The 15,408-nt window shown below is 40.1% G+C and overlaps 1 long non-coding RNA gene across 1 annotated transcript; it reads right to left on the bottom strand.

The window, feature by feature from the left end:
- Positions 1–868: 868 nt before the first annotated feature.
- LOC116084595 lies at positions 869–14,295 on the bottom strand. Its single transcript, XR_004116178.1, has 4 exons — positions 13,962–14,295; positions 10,840–10,962; positions 3,990–4,151; positions 869–2,010 (listed from the first exon to the last, which is right to left on the bottom strand). It is a non-coding gene; the product is annotated as an uncharacterized LOC116084595 (long non-coding RNA).
- Between the last annotated feature and the right edge of the window lie 1,113 nt (positions 14,296–15,408).

Here is a 15,408-nt window from a genome sequence, read left to right as displayed (position 1 = left end):
TGTGATTTTTCACAAAGAAAATAATATTTATTTAGCCCACACTTCCAGGTATCAGTACAAAACCAGTAAGCTCTGTGTCTGAGGACCTGGAGAAAGACAGAACCTCATGATACTGGCCCTTCAACAGAGCAAAGATACTTGATTCGTGATGTCTAGAAAGCGCAAAAAGAGACAGTTGCATTATCACTTTCAAAGGCATACCCCATAACCTAACATCCTTCTACCTCCTAAAGGATTTATCTACCAGCTTCAGAAGCACAACAGGTGATAACCAAGAATTCTAACAGGTAGTTAGAGGAAATTCCAGATGTTCAACATTAAATCAATTAGTTGTCATGTATTGTTACCCTATCAGTGTGCCTAATTTACACAGTACATTTAACATAAGTAAGTGTGAGTTGTTTACAACACAGTATCTGCAGCATTCACTACTGTCAAGGTTTCAGGAATCCACTGGGGTATTTGAACAGAATTTCCTGGAACTAAGTAAAAACTGTGAAATATAGAAATAAAAACAATGCGAAGAATGTGTTCGGGGATTTTTTGACAACAGGATTATACTTTAAAGTCTCTCTAGGTGGTCTTACCTGGTGAGTGGAACACAAAATGGCTCTCCATACTTTCAAGTTCTTTTGCTATTTTTTCCCATCTTCCCAGCATGGTGAGGCCCTTTATCAGTCTGAAGTTTCTCTTTTAAAGAGGGATAGCGGTAGTGAGTATCTAATTGCTGTGTGGAAAGTAAACCTGCAATGCATTATGTTCTGTATGCTTCATTTTTTTTCTCACAGAGAAAGTGGCAGTTTTAATAATACCTTATACAATTATTGTTAAAAAAATTCTGAGATATGCATAGAAAAGGCCAGGAATGATACACAAAACTTGATATTTTTATTGTTTATATCTACCACAGAGAACTAATTAAACACATATTAAAGTTGGCCCAGGGTTTGGTAAACCCTAATAGTCTATTGGGACCTTCCAAATTTAATCCAGCATGCTGTACATTCTTCTGTCCAGGAAAGGTAATCTCTGAAGCCAGAGAACATCATAAGAATGTTTTGGGTAGAAGATTGCCTTTTATAAGTTATCAGTCTTGTCAGTTCCACATATTCCATTTTACTGAAACATGAAAGTGCATGCTGATCATATTTCCACTTACTGTTTCTGAATACAGCACTTACTGAGTCCTGCTAAGATTGACAGTTGTATTCTTAATTCTCAATGGGTATACAGGGAAAAAAGAGGATATTCTATTCTCTGTAGTTATCTATATATTACTCAGAAAATAATTCATAGGAGGCCAGCTTGACTTCTGGGTTCATAGGAAAAACTGCAAAGACTGAACTAAACAGAGTAATAAAGAAATCAATGTGGGCGGGAGGGGTGGGGGGAAGAAAGAAGAAAAAAGGAGGAAGGAGTTGAGGAGGGGAAGGAGTGAGAAAGTAAGGAAAAAAGGTTACTCTGTCTGATTTTTAAATAGAAGCAAAACTACCTTAAAAGAGGAATGGAGATTTAAAGAGAACTTGCTAAAATCAAGATGTTCCCAGGAGATTTCATCAAGTAGAACACTACAAAAAGGAATCTGGAACTCCATTTTGGAACCTATGAGCAACTTCTTATCCCCGGGTAGCAGACCTGCCAAGTCAGCCTGCCAGCTAGCTATGTGCTGAAACACCCCACCAGAACAAGTAGAATTGCTTAAAGAATCTCTGATGGAAAAAGTAGGATGGAGCAAAGAAAGGCCAAGTAGGTCACTTGAAATACTGGCGAAAAACTATCAATAGAAGAGCTCTCTATGGTGGGCTTAACCTCAGGTAATCTCTGCAGGTCTGGACTTAGAATTATGATAATTTACAAGCCTCTTTGAGGAACATAGTCTGGAGCTCCAACCCACTTTAGTGCGAGTGGTGCTTGTTGGAGTGAGTAGGAAGGCCCCTGCAAGCTGTTGATATAGATACTTCAGCTCAGCTACAGCAGTTCTCCTGGACTTAGACATCTCAGCAGTATCACCTAGGGTCAAGGAGGAATATTTAAAACAACAGAATCAATGAAAAGCAATTATAGGCAATTATTTTTGATGTATATATAAGAACATCCATCCCACATAGGATTCTAGGCTATCTTTAATAATTCCCTCATCATCGAATTAAAGGGATGTTTAATACTTTGGGTCAGGTATTTTTAAAAATATATCTTTTTACAGTTCCTATTCATGCTGCTTCTTGGTGCCTTCCTTCTTTACCTACTTTTCCATTTCAGTGTTGCAGAAAGATGCTGTAGAGAAGCAACCAGAGAGACCAAAGTTTAGATGCTGTCTGTATAGCCTCAATCTGGGGGCTCTTCTTGGATTCTGGGAGGCCCTCTTTTTTATTTCTAGACTCATTAGTGGAGATAGGTTTAGCTTTTCTCTTTTATTTGCTTCACATAGTGAAGAGGGCTTTTTGGATTATCATGGTTCATATCAAGTGTTCCATTTCCAAATTAAATTCCTATTTCAAATGCCCCTTTGGTTGACAAAGTCATTGTTTTTGTTACTCTTCCAAACATTGCCTTAGTAGTTTAACCAGTTTTTGCCCTTCCAGGTGACACAGTCAAATCAAGAAGTAACTTCCATTTGCTCTGCTTTTGGAATCAAACTCTCTTGTTCTTGGAGCTGAAAAGAGAGTCCATATGTTTGAACTAGAGTGGAAAGGCTTTTGGAACTGAAGTTGGCAGGGGAGTGGGTCTCTGGGCTGGTCAGGGCACTGTTCACATGATTGAGAATAATTATGTTGACAGAAAGGGGAAGTGTAAGGGCACCTGGTAATTACAAACAGATGTATTAGGATAACAGAAAGTAGTCTTTCAATGTCCCAACAGACCAACGCCTCAGTAGAAAACAGGGCCGAAGTCCTTCGACACTTCTGACATCCTCCCATGACCACTCAAAGAGATCAAACTATTTCCACAGAAAAATATACACAAGGAAAATATTTAAAAGCAGTAGAATGAAACAATCAAACAAATAAACATACACTCACATTTTCGTTCCAACTGATCTGGTTCACATTCCAAAGAATAACTGTATGACTTCACAACTTAAGAAAATGATGACTTAATTTTATCACTGAAAGAACCAGAATGATATTCCCTGACTCCCACAGACACTAGTAAATTGCAGGATGTATGCCAATTGCCTAGCATACAACAGACCCTGGAAGTATAAATCAGGGTCATGTTGGCTAAGCATCTGAGTGGTTTTCCTGCTTCCAGTCTGCTCTCAGAGTGATCCATTCTGCTGGTAAATCTTTTAAAGCATAAGTCAGAGTTTGCATCTACTCAAAATTTCCCAACAATTCTTCCTCATAATTCATTTAAAACCAAGGATCTTTAGCTTTTAAGCTCTAGGTCTACACATGCATCCAAATTTCACTATCACTTTTCACGTGGCCGAGTTTATTCTTTTTTTTTTTCTTTTTTCTTTTTTCTTTGACACAGGGTTTCTCTCTTTAGCCCTGGATGTCCTGGAACTCACTCTGTAGATCAGGCTGGCCTCAAACTCAGAAATCTGCCTGCCTCTGCCTCCCAAGTGCTGGGATTAAAGTTGTGCACCACCTCTGCCTGGCCCGCCAAGTTTATTCTACCACAGTAAATGTACTACTCATTGAGACTCATGTTCCAGCTTGCTTCTCAAAACCCCAAAGAGAACTTTTTCTCCTACTACCTTGGGTTGGGTTTTCTAATGATGAGGGATTGGACAAAGCTAGCAATGAGACAAGGAAGAAGAAAGCTGAAAGTAAAGAGAATAAGGATTGTTTTCACATTGACATTTTCAGTCGTCTTCTATCAGCTAAGGACCAATCTAAAATTGGCTACACTTTAAGGTGAATGGTATTGATTTATGCTCCTGCTTCTGGAAGAATACATAAAAGGACTTATCAAGCATTAGTTCACCTACAAAACTATCAGACCCACCTACATAATCTATTCATAATATGACTTCAACTTACCAATATTTTTGGATGACATTTCCCTTTGCTTATTTGCTCCATGACTAGATTGTAAGATCATAAGGACTACACCCTCATCTGTTTACTTCATGGATGTTCTCTAAGCTCTGGAATGAATGCTACTGTGACAAGAGAATATAGATTGTCACATGGATTCTCCATCTGAAACAGAAAACAGGTTAATTTCAGAAGAATGTATCAACAACAAAGATGAACACTGAATTGTCCTTGTCAAGGTCACCTGTTCTCTAGAGTGGTTCTGTTTCCTGGATCATTTTTTTTGTTGTTGTTGTTGTTGTTGTTGTTTTCATTAGTGGAAAATCAGCTGGCTTTTTCAAGCATTTTAAAGATGCTTGCTTATAAACTGTGTTTCCTAAGACAATGATACCTGCCACCAGGGACGCAAAGATAGCTTTCAGCATTTATCCTGAAATATTTACAGAATGGATTTGAAGGAAGAGAAGGGAAGAAATAGTCCCTAGCAGCTTATCTCCACTGCTTATTTAATGTGACTTTCCCTTCAAGATGTTCCCCAATCAGTTAATTGCTAAAGGGATGAAGCTATTCCCCCTGAAACATACCCCTAGACCTTTCATGTATATCAAAGCACAATCTGTTATGTGTGTTACTGCTGTCTTCTCCTTCCCCCTCTTTGTCTTTCGGGAAAGGAGATTATGGCCAAATAACAACATGCTCGAGGATTAATAGGATAATGAGATGTGTACCTCTGCTTCATACTGTGTCTGCACAAATCAGAATGTATACCTCCTGTTGAAAAATGAGGGATGCCAGCAACTATTATAGAAGTCTTTTTGAAAGTTTTGGTTTCCAACAGACCTTCTGGCCATCAGCACTTCCAAGGATTGTCTGTTAAGTTCTGACTCACTTAAATAAAGAGCCAGAGGCACAAAGAAAATAAGGCAATTCTGTTGCATGTAAGAATACATAAGAGATATGAGAATTGGTGCATTGCAATATAAAATAATGGCATGCTGTTTGAATCACCTCCCAAGCACCAGCATTGGATGCAGGATTTTCAAACATTATATGCTTGGATCTATGGGACTGCCAAGAGATAAATGACATGACTCTTTATACTCTAAGGCAACTGACACATGTAAATGAAATGCATTAAGCTGTTCAGTTGTTATTTATTGTATTATTATTTTATTTTGTTTTAATTTCTTTCTGTGGTACTATTTTATATATTTTTTATTATTTAAACCATATATATATATATATAGAGAGAGAGAGAGAGAGAGAGAGAGAGCCCTTCCCTAAGCCACTCCAGATCCTCTCCTCTTCCCTACCCTCCCAATTTTAAGTTCTTTCTCAAAAAATACAAAAATCAAATATAGCAACAACAAAATTTCCAAAATAGGAAAACAAAATAAAACCACCACCCTCCAAAAAACCCCACCAAACTGTAACCAAATAAAAGCACACAGAAAAACTGTGCAGTTCATTGTATGATGGTCAACTACTCCTGAAGATTGTGTGTCACTCTATAAGAGAAATCTGATATTTCTTCTAACAATAGATATAAGTTACAGTTCAGTTATTAACCTTTACCCTATCACTTATGTTTTAATTCATTCTTTCATCCATTCATTTGTTCATTCATTCAGTATTTTTTAAATATAACAAAATAAAATATATAAAATAAACCAAAAATTATCACTTCAGAATTGGGCAGCACTAACAGAAGAAAAGGAACCCAAAGAAGGCACAAGAATCAGAGACCTAATTATTCTCACATTTAGGAATCCTATAAATACACTAAACTGGAAGCCATAATATATATATGCAGAGGACCTGGTGTGGTCCCATGCAGGCCCTGTGCATGCTGCATCAGTCTCTTGAAAGCCAATCTAAACTTTGCTCATGTTGCTTTTCAGATTCTTGTGACTTTATGTCCTCTTTCCCCTCCAGTTCTTGCTTTGATTTCTTCATGCATTTTATATTTATAACTCTTCTGGCCAAGCAATCTGAATTGCCTTCAAGAAAGTCTTTCCCCTTCTCTGAGTATGTGTGTTTTTGAAGGACATGCACCCCATACCAGGATCCATATCTATTACAAAAATTGTTCCATTGTCCTGGCCACTGTGTTGGTTCAAAGAAGAGCCCATTAAGCAGGTGAGACTTGACTTTTAGACTTCTCAAGGAAATGTTGAAAAAGAATTATTCCTTGCTCCTAGAATTGCTCAGGTAAGGTAGGTGAAACTAATAATGACAATCTCAACCACAAGAAATCTTGATGACAAAAGCAGACATTAAGAAAAATACATGTGCTACATAGAAGGACAGTACCCTAGTGTTATACTGTGAACATTTGAATTCCACCTGTATTCCACTATCTCTGAAGCATGCTTAAAATACTGGTTCCAAGGGAGCCAATGCATTTCATTTGTGTCTTAAAATAACTTACAGGGGATTTCTCTCACTAGTAACGGGATGAGTTTTAATATAGAATTGAATAGGTAATGGATAACCTTAGAGATTAACGGTGATTAGCTGAGGTCCCAGTACTGTATGTCCAACAGGAGAGTAGACATGTAGACATACTCCAAGGATCCTGCAATGGGAAGGAACTGAATTTTCAAATAGTTTTTCCCTTCTGAACTCTTAGCTTCTTTAAACATAACTCAGATGCTCCTGATTACAGAAGTAGCCCAGATGAAAGGAAATGGGAGTAAGGAAAGAGGCTGAGACACTAAAGCACTTGAGTTTGGATTCAAACTGAAATCTCAGCTATGCTACTACATATAGAGGAACTTTGGAAAACTGGTAAGCATCTTGAGGCCTCCATTTTCTCTTCACTAAGGTGTGATGATAAAACTTATTTCCTGAGGGAGGGATCTTTGATGAAATGCCCAACAGTAGGTAGAGGGAACTCATAGAAGACAGAACATCAAGTGAAGGATGGGGTTGCCATCCTACAGTCACAACTCTGACCCATAATTCTTCCTGTCTGAAAGAATTACATGAATGGAAATGGAGAAGAGCCTGAGGAAAAGAAGATCCAGCAACAGGCCCAAAGTGGGATCCAGCTCAAGGAGAGGTCCCAAGGCCGGGCACTATTACTAAGGCTATGGAGTGCTCACAAAAAGGTGTAATCTCCTTCAGCCAAGAGCTGGCTGTATTAGACCTTGCCTTGCCACAAACAGCTATGCCTCTCTACAAATTCCTGCTAATAGCCATGCCTCTCACCAAGTTCCTGCTACGCTGGAACTTCTGCCCCCAGAGACCGAAGATGAAGATGCTAATCGGGCCATGGGATGTTGGCGGACAGAGGGCAGGATTTTGCCTACCTGCTTGTTTCTCAGTTGAATTATACATATTATATATACTGAAAGCACCACCATGCCTTGGTCCCATTTTTTATTCCCTCTTGCTGTCTGGTTCCCTTTATTCTTTTAGGCTCCTACTCCTCTTCCAGAAGACCTCATTGTATGGAGTTGCAGGCAGCTGCAACAAAAGGGACCTATCATGACTGCCCTCTGAAAGACCCAACAAGCAGCTGAAAGAGTCAGTTGCACTCAACCAATGGACAGAAGCAGCTGACCCTGTTGTTGAATTAGGGAAGGCTAAAAGAAGCTGAGGAGAAGGGCAATCCTGTAGGAGGAGCAGAAGTCTCAATTAACCTGGACCCCCGAGATCTCTCAGATACTGGGACACCAAGCAGATAGCATACACCAGCTGATATGAGGCCCTCAACACACATACAGTATAGGACTTCTGGGTCTATGTTCATTCAGAGATGATGTACCTAATCCTCAAGAGACTGGAGGCTCCAGGGAGTTTAGAGGTCAGGTGGGGTGGGGGACGGGGACATCCACATGGAAACAGGTGGGTGGAGAAGAGGTATGGGATGTGGAACAGTCGGAGGGTGGGTTGAGGGGGAATAAAATATGAAGTGAAAAAGATAATTAATTAAAAAACCCTCATTTCCTATATAGTAACAGTCATCTTCATGATATTAAGTGCACAGCTAAGGTAGCCACTACATTCATATCTAGTTCTCCACTCCAAATCAGACACCCTCTCTAGTTGAATACTCACAAGACTGGAATAGTGGAATGACTCAGATCAGCACAGGTATGTATGCACAGAAGTTGCTGTTTTTATAAAAAGTAAACGGATCAAGTTTTCTCAAGCTTTCAGACTTGGGTATATGTAACTTTATAGTCTTAGGAAGAAGACAAAGTGCCTAAACAAATCCATCCCACCCTGATAGAAAAGTCACTTTAGTCAAATAACTGATTGTGTCTTTGACACCCTGTCAAATAACAGCTTTGACTGATTTTCCTCTTTCCTCTAAATAAAGGTTCCCTGGATTGATCAAGCCAATGAAGTTTCTTGACAACTCATAATAATAACAGAGCCATCCTTCACCTCTATGATAACCAACTGTCAGGCAAGTAGAACATGGCCCTTGAATGGAGAACAGGGAGTATACAAGGTCATCTGCAGTGTATAGCGCTCTTTAAAGCCAGTGACACATGGTAATGAAAAATCTAGTTAGAGTTAGGACATAAATAATGACTGAGAAGTTTGGGTATTTTTTCCCTAAAGGAAAAGGTCATGCCTTTGTCATCTTCCAGTTCTGGAAAGGTTTACCACATAGCTAAGTGAACTATAATGGGAGACCAAGCTGAGAAAACAAATGGGTATTGACTAGACCTCTGTTGTGGCTAAAGTAATTAGGGTCTATTTAGTCAGTATACAGTAAAAGATTGCCTACTGTGTGTCAAAAAACACTCTATATGCACATGTCCAGATAGAATCCTCATTCTCATGAAGATGGGGATTGAATAAGAGGAGAGAGAGAAACAGTAGAAAATCTTCAGTGTGGTAGAAAAGGGTAAGTGCTATGAAGGAAAATGAAATTACAAAGAGGAAAAATAATATTCTTAGACTTCAAAAGGAGGATATGAGGTTTATAGTTTAGAATAGTGTTAACTGAAGACCTCCAGAAGAAGTAGCATCTCAGAAAAAAATAAGAAATGACAAAGGAAGAGAGAAAGAAAGGAGGAAAGAAGGAAGGAAAGAAAGAAAAGAAAATAAAAGGAAGAAAGAAAGAAAGAAAGAAAGAAAGAAAGAAAGAAAGAAAGAAAGAAAGAAAGAAAGAGAAGGAAAAAAAGTCTAGGTTGATTTCTGGAAGAAATGCTCCCATGATGTTGAGGTGAGCTTGGCATATTTGGAATAGCAAGGGAAAATCAGCCAGGATGGAAGGATAAGGTAGGAGGTGAGAAGGTCAGAATGAGTAGAATGGGATGAGGTGGGAGCTAGCATTCTTAAAACCTTTTTCTTGTTGTTTTTATTTGTTTGTTTGTTTGTTTTTTGGAGGGGAACTGGGAAAGGAGAAATTTATGTGTAAATAAAGAAAATATCAAAAAAAAAAAAAACCTAAAACTTTTCTCCAGATAGAGGAAAACCACCAGAAGAATTTGAGGAGTTCTCATATATTTCTTGTACTTATCTGCTGCTGCTGCTGCTGCTGCTGCTGCTGGATGATGATGATGATGATGATGATGATGATGATGATGATGACGACAACGATGATGTTCAGAGATTTGTCTCTAGGATCACAAGGAAGTGCAAGACAAGACAGCGCAGGCAGTCAAGATGAGCCGATATTACAATGTCATTACACTTCCAAGAATTGCTTACACCAAGACATAGAAGTGGAGAGAATGGCAAAGAGCTAGTTTGAAGAATAACATTATGGATTGGGTCACCCTTGGGCAGGGCTAAAACAAGCACAGTAGTCATCTAAAGATGTGAGTGACAGTGACAGACTCCAAGGTCAAGGAATATAATGCAATTTGCAAAAGTGCCCACTCCGAAGTCACAGACAGTAGTATAAGTCTGTGTGTGGGAAGAAGATTCCCAAGATTCTTAAAATGAGGTATGAGGGAGATAAAGGAATGGTGGGTGTGGTGACAGTGACAGGGATCAAGAACTGAGCCAAGAGCAATGACCGGTGGGGCAGAGTGTTAGAGTCCCCAACCTGTACCATGGGAACAGGAGGTATAAGCACAAATCCTCATAGGGTCCCAGTAATGAATGAGATGCTAGATGGAAACAAAGGGCTGCCAACAAGATAGGAAGAAAGAATGGTTTCAATAGCTTCCAGTAGTTGACAGCTGCACTCAGAGCATGATGGGAAGAAGTGATAGGTAAGATGAGGTGATGGGTTCAGGTGTGATGATTATGGTTTGAATATGAATGAGCCACATAGGCTCATATATTTGAATGCTCAGTTACTAGGGAATAGAACTCATTGATAAGATTAGGGGTGGGTAGGCATCTTGGAAGAAGTGTGCTACTGCGGGTGGGCTTCAAGATTTCAGTAGCCCATGCCAGGCCCAGGAACTCTCTCAGCCTATGGATCAAGATGTAGCTCTTAGCTACTTTTCTACCATCTGTACCTTCATACTGCCATGCTCCTTTCATGATACCAATGGAGTAAACCTCTCAAACTGTAAGCAAACCATCCATTGAATGCTTGCCTTTATAAGAGTAGCCTTGGTCATGGTGTCTTCTCCCAGCAACAGGACAGTGACTAAGACAATGGTGGTATGTAAAGGCCAGTCTCGTCGAGGTTTTCTTTTGTGCTAACTCAGAGTGAACAAAGTGGTTCCTTTTCTTTATGGGAACTGCACTGGTTGAAAACAAGCTCTCTAAATTTCATCACAGAAAATGAAAAGCATCTCCTGATGAGTGTCATTTTCTGCTTCTCTGACCTCACCCTTCACAGAGCTGGGAAGAAGCATAACTCATCCTTCACAGGGCTTCTTCCTAGCCAGAGGGCAGCATTCACCTTGGGGTGAGGTGCATCTCTTACCTGGACAGAATCAGGGATGCAGCCACAGACAGGGCTCATTTGGTTAATCTTCCAAATCCTTCAGGCCAGGACTCACTTCAATGATGACAGAATGCAAACCCACAGGCCTTAACTCCTTCGTTTCTATTAGTGAAGGAGCAAATACTGTCAGATGTTTGCTATGGGAGAAAACTCTGGCATATTCAGCCTCAGGGGTTTGAAGGTGATTCCATGAACAAGTCAAGAACAATTTAATGATTTGCTCAGTCTCATTTCTTCCTTAATTTCTGAACACAGCATCACTAAAACAAATTCCTTTTTGTTGTGTTCAGCCTGCCTTCTATTGTTATTAGAATGATAAGCCAGGCTATAGCTGCCAAGGCATCACTATGGTTGTTCCTTGATCCCCAAAATAATAAAGTCTGCAACATCTTTTTTCTTATCAAACTATAAGCTCCTCTCCATAATGGCAGAGGCAGAGAGAATATTCAAACCATAGACTACATACAGCCACAAAATCATCCTGAAAGCAATCACAAATGAGGCATCTTTGTTGTTGGCAGCCATTCCTTTTGACCATGCTGTATAAAGGTCATCTACTGTGTTTATTTGCAGGGGAGGACAGCTGGTGATTAAAGGTATACCTATTTAGGTGACAAATTTGGGGACAGACTCACTTATATACAAGATTTCATTCATTTCTCACCAAAACAGCATGAGGAAAATATCTCCATAAGAAAACTGAAGCACAGAAGTTTTACATGATCTCTACATGGTCTCTGAGGAAAGCAGGCCCAAAGTTTGGGTTCACTGAGATGGAAAAATGAGATACCATCTTGGTTCTGACAAGGTCTAGTGTTAATTGTGATTCTTCTCCTTGAAACTCATAGGAATTAATCCCCAGAGATACCCTAACAGAATGATTGTGGCTTTCAAAGAATATCAAGAGGAATGCTGGGTGTTTATGCTCATATGAATTTAGGATTGTGAGGAGGGTAGGTGGTAGTTTACTGGTGACAATGGACAATGGACATGGATAACTTACAGTGTGAGTCAGAGAGACTGGCACTCAAACCTGACACTGACTCACTGTCCTTCTAGCCCTCCTATTTGAGAATTATATGTAAGAAATGGTGTTATCCCTTATAAAGAGAAAGCAAGAGTACATTATTCATTTATTTACATCCCAAACATTGCCCCTTCACAGAATCCCTCTCCCCGATGTCCCCTTTCTTTCTCCTCTGAGAGGGTGCAGGGCCTTTGGGTATCCCTCCAACCTGGCACATCAAGTCCATGCAGGATTAAGCACCCACTGAATCCAGGCATGGAAGACCTATTGGGGAATGGATTCTATAGTCAGGCTACAGCTTTGTGACAGCCCATGCTCCAGTTGTTGGAGGACCCACATGGAGACTGAGCAGCATATCTGCCATATATGTGATGTGGGCATAAGTCCAGCCCATCTATGCTCTTTGATTGGTGGCTCAGTCTCTGAGAGCTCCCAGGTGACCGGGTTAGTTGACTCTGTTGGTCTTCCTATAGAGTTCCTATCTCCAAATTTTGACTGTCTAAATGAAATGCAGGGACAAAGATGGAACAGAGATTGAAGGATTAGCCCACCAATAACCAGCCCAACTTAAGACCCATCCCATGGGCAACACCAATCCCTAACACTATTAATGATATTCTTGTTATGCTTGCAAACATCCTAGCATAACTGTCCTCTGAGAGGCTCTACTGAGCAGGGGACTGAAACAGATGCAGATACTTAGAGACAAACATTGAATGGAGTTTTGGGACTCTTATGGCAGAGTTGGGGGAAGGATTGAAGGCAGGAATACATTTTTAAATTTTTTGGCACATGTGCATGTGTGCGTGTGTGTATGTGTGTGTGTGTGTGTGTGTGTGTGTGTGTGTGTGTGTGTGTGTGTGTGTTGGGGGTGTTTCTTATAGCACCTGGGCAAAGGTCAGGGGATAATGTGAGGAAGTTAGTTCTCTTCTTGCACCATGAAGATGGAGCCTGGGTAATACTTTTAGGTGATCAGTCTTGGAGTCACATGCCTTTGCCATCTGTGCACCCTTCTCACAGCCATGACTGTACTGAAGCAATTTGAGTCATGTTTGGTTGTGTGCTGGCTGTGTACCAGTAGTAGGAATGGATTTTGAGTGAATAATACTGACAGCCACAATTCTGTCATAGTAATTTAATCTGCAGTATATTTACCTACAGATATTTAGTCATCATCAGAGGAAAGCGGTGAGAAGACAGAAACAAATAGTTCAACAGGGTCAGAAAAAATGTTGGAGCTGTAGATGCATATGAGTTGCTGGGGAAGGAGGGGAAGAGATATTAATGTGTGCCATTGTTTAATGAAGGCAGTTACATTATGATGTTACTTGAGATGGGACCTTTAATATGATTCTATACTCATAATAGCTTTCTTGCAGGGTGCTTTAGCTTTAGTGTGTCAAATGATATCACCTCCTCTCTCTCTGTGTGTGCACCCTCCCTCTTCTTCTTTATTTTCTCATTCATTTCTTACTGTTTCTTTGGCCTTCTACCATGTAATACCTTTATTAATATTATGACAGAAAAAAAAAGCTCTCAGTAAAATCCAGGCCTTTTATCTTAGATTTATCTCCTTCTAGAACTATAATGCAATGAATTCTGTTCAGGAAAGACTGCTCTGTATGTGACACTTTATTATAGCAACATAAAATGCACTATGGCAACCTGAAAGGTTATTTTCTTATGAGAGGTCTTACAGGGCCTTGTATGGTGTGGATCTGGCAGGACTGGGAGGAGACACGGCTGGGGGAATCCATCTTTGCTTCTGCCTCATCAACATTCTAGACCAGCATGTGTGGTAGGACAGGCTGCCTAGGTGTGTGTTCATCATGTAGGTGGACTGCAAATTTTCTGCTTGGCATCCTCTTTCCCCTCTCCCTGACACTTCCATCTTTTCTAGGCAATTCCTTCCCGCTCCGGTGGCTTTGAGAATCATTACTTCTCTTGTGCTTTCTACTGAAAAAGAAAATGGAGTCTAATCTTATTCTCAGGCTGTGGCTTCTGATTAATTCATTAAAGCTATGTGGAGTACTTAAGCCCTTTGTATGGGTGACCCTAGGATTCTATGTCCAACCTGTGATGTCAATACTCAGTGAGGCTGGAATGCTTGCTGCTGAGTGCTGGGTAAAAGAAATATTTAAGCAGGACTTCTTTTCCAAACACAGTTCTCCTGCGTAGAGTCCCAGCCTCCAGAGCCCTGTAAAGAGAAGGGGCTGTGTTGGAAATGTCCATTCTCTACCATGCAGGTCTATTTGAAATGTCACAGTTTGAGAAAGCAAGATTTACAGAAGCCAAGCTCATTGCTAAATATAAAATAATATTTTTAAAAAAAAAACAAAAAAAAAAACGACCTTGTTGTTCTGCTGAAGGCAGCTCACCTGCTAATTTGTCAAATTTGTGATTTTTTTATTGCCAACAAAACAAGAAAAGCAGGCAAAGAAGAGGTGTAGAGAGTGTTTATTATAAAGGAGAAAATAAAGGCTTTTCTTTCTGAAAGTAATTTCCAGTGCTCTCATTCCCCGACAGGAGAAATATGCACCATTTCTGGCAGCTCCTTGGGCAAGCCACTTCATTGCATGGAGATGTGGATTTCAGAGAAGTGACAGAGTTAAAAGTGTTCACAAGAAAGCTATCCCTGAGGAGACTTATTGTTATCCCCAGGATGTTAGGAACCCCTTCTCCATTCTTATGATGCCTCAAGCATCCTTCATCTATGTGTGTTTTTCCTTGTTCTCTGTCCCTTCTTCCCTTCAACTCACTGGTATTCAGCATTCTTGCTGCAGCATATTAACTTGCACACTTAGCTTCACAAATTTACACTTTAAGACTGTCTCTAGCCACAATCTCCATTTTCAACAATTGCCTCAAATATCTACCAATTTATTGGGGTTTGAATAAGCAGGCTTCCACAGGATCCTATATTTAAATGTTTGATCCCTAGTTCCTGAAACTGGGACGGATTAGGAAGTGGGGCCTTGTTCGGGGAGCTGAGTCTTTGGGGATACTTGGGATGGGCTTTGAGCTTTCAAATTCTCCTAAGATAACCTCTCCCTCTCCCTTGCTCTCTCCCCCATCTCTGTGCCATCAACTTTCAGATAAGATGTAAGCTCTTAGCTAATGCTCCAGCACCATATCTGTCTGTATGCTGCCATACTCCCCAGCATGAAGGTCATAGATAGACTCATCTTCTGAAATTGTAAACAAGCCCACCCCTAATGAAATATTTTCTTCTGTATGTTGTTCCAGTCATGCTGTCTCTTCATAGCAATGAAAAAGTAACTGTGATACCATTTAGCATATTCAGTGCATGTACAACCTCCCTTATTGGAACTTTTCTGACTCACAGGTGCTGCATGGCATTCCTATTACTTCCGTCCAGCTTCATTGACCCGTAATGATTACCAATCAATGATATCTGCAATGATATCAAAACTCCTGTGTGTTTCTCCAGGTACTCATCATCTGAGCTTCTGGAACTTTGATGATTTTTATTAAATCTATGAGGAAAACTGAGTGAGAGT

This window comes from Mastomys coucha, unplaced genomic scaffold, assembly GCF_008632895.1.
Source record: "Mastomys coucha isolate ucsf_1 unplaced genomic scaffold, UCSF_Mcou_1 pScaffold9, whole genome shotgun sequence".
NCBI lineage: Eukaryota > Metazoa > Chordata > Mammalia > Rodentia > Muridae > Mastomys > Mastomys coucha.
This window is presented reverse-complemented; position numbering and strand designations above follow the sequence as displayed.